This window comes from Mandrillus leucophaeus, unplaced genomic scaffold (assembly GCF_000951045.1).
Source record: "Mandrillus leucophaeus isolate KB7577 unplaced genomic scaffold, Mleu.le_1.0 Scaffold166, whole genome shotgun sequence".
NCBI classification, from domain to species: Eukaryota; Metazoa; Chordata; class Mammalia; order Primates; family Cercopithecidae; genus Mandrillus; species Mandrillus leucophaeus.
In genome coordinates, this window is record NW_012101654.1 from 1825290 (window position 1) to 1830165 (window position 4876).

General features: G+C 40.7%; 1 protein-coding gene across 1 annotated transcript in view; it reads left to right on the forward strand.

The window, feature by feature from the left end:
• ARID1B (AT rich interactive domain 1B (SWI1-like)) overlaps positions 1 to 4876 on the forward strand; it is a 423627-nt gene that overhangs the window by 243892 nt on the left and 174859 nt on the right. The gene's annotated exons all lie outside the window — the stretch shown is intronic.

Sequence of the window (4876 nt, forward strand, 5' to 3'; positions counted from 1 at the left end):
TTTGCTTTGTTGTCATAGTCGCCTGTTCTCATGCTTTCCTGAATTCGGCTGGTGTCTTGATTACAATGGAATCACTGAGCAGAGAGTTTTGCCGTGTGTAATGTATTCGTCTGTGCACAGCCACAGCAGAGCATCCAGGCAGCCCGCAGTGGCTCTGTGTTCCAGTGTGCCAGGTCACCAAGACTTGCTGCCTTGAGGCCAGGCGCAGTGGCTCACGCCTGTAATCCCAATACTTTGGGAGACCGAGGCAGGCAGATCACTTGAGGTCAGGAGTTCAAGACCAGCCTAGCCAACATGGTAAAGCCCCATCTCTACTAAAAATACAAAAATCAGCCAGGCGTGGTGGTGGGCGGCTCTCATCCCAGCTGCTCAGGAGGCTGAGGCACAAGAATCACTTGAACCAGACGGTGGAGGTTGCAGTGAGCTGAGATCATGCCACTGCACTTTAGCCTGGGTAACAATGTCGAGCAAGACTCAGTCTGGAGAAAAAAAAGACTTGCTGCCTTGATTTGCTGCTCACTTTGCCCAGCAAGGCCACTCTGCCTGGGCTGATTCTAGACCCTGGCCAAGGTGGGGTGAAGCCTTCCCTCTCTCTGGCCAGAGTGCTCCTCAGGTGTGACCTACCTTTGGTAGCTGGACAGGTTTCTGCTTGCTGTAGGTGTGGCCTTAGATGGCCATGTGAAAAGGAGGGGTCAGTGTGAGGAACGGGAGAGAAGTACGGAAGGGGAGAAGTACAGAAGAGAAGAGAAGGGGAAGGGCGGGACTGGCCCTTGAAATTGGCATAGAGGAAGTTAAGTCCTACAGGAAATTTCTTTTGTTTTCCCCTAGCTACACATGGCAGTTTAAAGCATTTAATTGGCTATTTCTTAAGAAGCCATGTACATTTTTATTTTTATAAGAAATGTCTCTTAACCTCCCTTCACTCTTCCACAAATTAAATTTTCCTTTCAGAATATTTTTTTTTTGTATCTCATTGAGGAAGAGGGGCTGTGAAGAACAGAACAGCAAATGAATACATATTATTTATAATGAGAATTGGATATAGGCTTAGATTGCCTCTTACACATTAAATATCATGGTAAAGTCAATAAAATTTTAAGAAGTATTCTAAAATTAATTTCAAACAAATTTTCGAAACATTTCTAGAATTTCTTTTTAAATCTTCACATTACATATTAAAACTTCTCACATTGTATTCCTATTTTTGTCTTATTTAAGTTTTAATCTCCTTATAAAAGGATGTGTCTTTTCTTCAGTCATCTTAATGTGTTAACCTGCACTTCATATCATCATGCTTTTCACACATGTACTGAGTGCTGCTGCAGTCCAAGAGTAACCATGCCATGGCTTCCAAGGGGTAAGGGCCCCCTGGACCATCAGCACCAGCGTAAGGAAGAGAGACACTCTCAGTTGTGGGGTGTCCCTGCCCAATTCAGCCCCCACCTCACTGAGGCTCTTCCACCCCCAATTTCCATCTCAGATGCCCAGAAGGGTGGGAGGGGCCAAAGGAGCTTCACCTTGTGTATCATAAATAAAGCCCCCTGGACCCAGTCCCCCCACAAGGAAGAACAACAGATAACTCAATTTAAAAAATGTTACTTGTGGCCGGATGCGGTGACTCACTCCTATAATCCCAGCACTTTGGGAGGCCGAGGCAGGTGGATCATGAGGTCAGGAGTTTCCTGAGACCAGCCTAACCAACATGGTGAAACCCTGTCTCTACTAAAAATACAAAAATTAGCCGGGCATGGTGGTGCGCGCCTGTAATCGCAGCTACTCAGGAGGCTGAGGCAGGAGAATTGCTTGAACCCGGGAGGCGGAGGTTGTAGTGAGCAGAGATAACGCCACTGCACTCCAGCCTGGGCAACAGAACGAGACTCTTATCTCAAAAATAAAAAGTTACTTGTGATAAGTGAATAATTTGGGAAGAAGAAATCCTGAGTTTTATGATGCAGAAGGTATTTCTTTATCATGTAGACACTTAGAGGGCTTCGATTTTGGTAGTAAATAACCTTCATTTAAAAAGTTAATTTTTTTGTTTTACTTTCATATGAACCCTGTAATAGTACTTCTAATGACATCATACTCATAAAATGACTTTTTTTGTTTTCTGATCGACAGTGGAAATGTTTATGATGTGCTGTGTAATAGTATGTGCAAACATCACAGGCACAATATTAATAGATGCATGTATATGTGTGTCACACAGTAAATATTTCCCATTCACATATGTATGCATTCTTTCCTTTTACATAGGAGGCACAGAGAAGTTGACCTCCCTAAAGGATAAGTTCTAAAAGGCAGGAAATGGAGATCTGCCAGGCTTGTTGGCTAGAGTCATGGACAAGAGCAAGGCCTGTCTGAACTGCCACTCAGTTTTTATTCTGCGCATTTGCAGGGCTGGTGATTAGAGTGGCTTTCGCCCAATTATGCTGTGATTATTCTGCTGCACTGTAATTGACTGGGGAGATATGCTAATACCTGTCATTTGGGATGATAAAAGATGAGCGGGGGACGCAATGCATTATTTAGCTGGCTGTGTGATAGATGAGGGATGCGCAGAGTGCTTTAATTGCTGAGAAGAGAGGTTAAGCTGAACGAACGGATGAATTAGAAATGAGTTTTTTTATGGCTTGTGGAAAAGTGAAATAAAGGAAAATGTGCCTTAAACTAAAACAGCAGATAGAAATGAGCACAACGAAACTAGATCTTCCAGGCAGCTCCCTTTATCCATTTAAATGCTAACGGAAGATGCAGTTTAGAATTCAGTAAATAATAATCGGAATAAGAATTTACAATGGATTCTCATATTAAGCAAAAAAAAATGTTAAAGGAATCGTTTTTATTTTAGATGACTATTTGTAATCTGTAACCTCTTAAATTCACACGGTACTTTAGGTTATACTGAAATGTAATATGCAACAATTCTGAATTTTATACTTTGTATCTTTTGAATGTTTGAATGCTAGACTTCTTGTGCCTGTGTGTATCTTTCAATAAATGCAGGCAGAGGAAAGCAAAAAAAAAAAAAGATGAATATTTATAATACCAGGAGAATGTAAAAATATAATTAGAGAGCATACAGATGATTCTTGAGTAACAGGATCTGAGGCAGTCGGTACAGTCCTCATGCGCCACACACTTAGGTATTGATATTTTTATGCAAAAATAATTATGGAGAGTGGTGTATTTCTTTTCATGTTGTTTCTTTTGTCACATGATATATTAGTTTGTATCCATATTTCATAAAAGTATTTAAAATTATCTTATAATTTGTATGGTTATTTACATGATTAGATGTGTTTTGCTTTATTTTAGTTTTGCCCAGTTAATTAATACGTAAATATTTTGAAAATGCAGCCAGGACAGCAGTTTGCAGAAAAAGACTGTTAAAAACTGAAGGCTGAAGCCTTCTACACATTGTGGGCTTCTAGGTACATTGTATTTTACCAAGTAATGATGTAGGAAAATGTCTCCAATTGTGCTGTTTTGTCTTGTAGATGAAGAAATGAAAATAAAGGTTGGGTAGCAGAAGTTCTATATATATATATTTGTAAAATGAAGAAATGTATTGTTGAATTATCTCTAGACAGTCAAGCTTCTCAACCCGTGTGACTTATCTCATATAGAAGAATTGATCAGGGAATAGCTTTCAACTAGGGTATTGAATGGTAATAGATCTGTGTGGAATCAAGTCGGCCTGTTGGACTGGATGTCAACTGTAGACAGATGCCACTCTATGCTACTCAAATAAGTTTTGTTGGGGCTGATTACTTTCCCCCAATATAATTGGCACTTTTATTTGCACATTCCTTGTGAAATAAAGTGAAGTTTCCTTATGGATATTTTAATCAGTGTCCTTGGAATTCCAAAGTGGGCTCTTGGAACTTACACAGGCATAATCTGAAAGGCTGCTTATACAGAATATCTTGTAAAGCAAAATAGAAGTTACAAAGGAAAAGATGCACTTTGCTTCAAATAATTTAAGAAATGGACAAAGATTGGATAAACATAGCAACCTATACCAAACAACAGCACCTAAGAGCAGTTTTTGTTTGTCTGTTTGTTTGTTTTTTGAGATGGAGTCTTGGTCTGTCACCAGGCTGGAGTGCAGTGGTGCAGTCTCGGCTCACTGCAACTTCTGACTGTCTGGTTTAAGTGATTCTCCTGCCTCAGCCTCTCGAGTAGCTGGGATTACAGGCACATGCCATCACGCCCAGCTAATTTTTGTATTTTTAGTAGAGACAGGGTTTCACCATGTTGGCCAGTATTGTCTCAATCTCCTGACCTCGTGACCCGCCCACCTCAGCTTCCCAAAGTGCTGAGATTACAAGTGTGAGCCACCACACCTAGCCCTAAGAGCAATTTTCACCAGGCTGAGTTACAACAGTGTAAAATATGCAGAATTATTTATTTTATTGTATTTATTTATTTATTTTTATTTTATTTTTTATTTTTTGAGACAGAGTCTCACTCTGTAGCCCAAGCTGGAGAGCAGTAGCATGATCTCAGCCCACTGCAATCTCCGCCTCCAGGGCTCCTGTAATTCTCATGCCTGAGCCTCCCAAGTAGCTGGGATTACAGGTGCCTATCACCATGCCTGGCTAATTTTTTGTATTTTTAGTAAAGACGTGATTTCACCATGTTGCCAGAGTGGTCTTGAACTCCTGAGCTCAGGTGATCTGCCCATCTTGGCCTCCCAAAGTTCTGGGATTACAGGCGTGAGCCACTGCACCTGGCCTTTCATGCAGAATTTAAGCTAATTATACTGAAGATAGCAATAGCCCTTTGGGGATGTGCTGTCTTGACTGGTTTCTCTTGTCAATAGTATAAACAGAGCAGTATACAAAACTATTAACTTTTCTACATCTTTTTA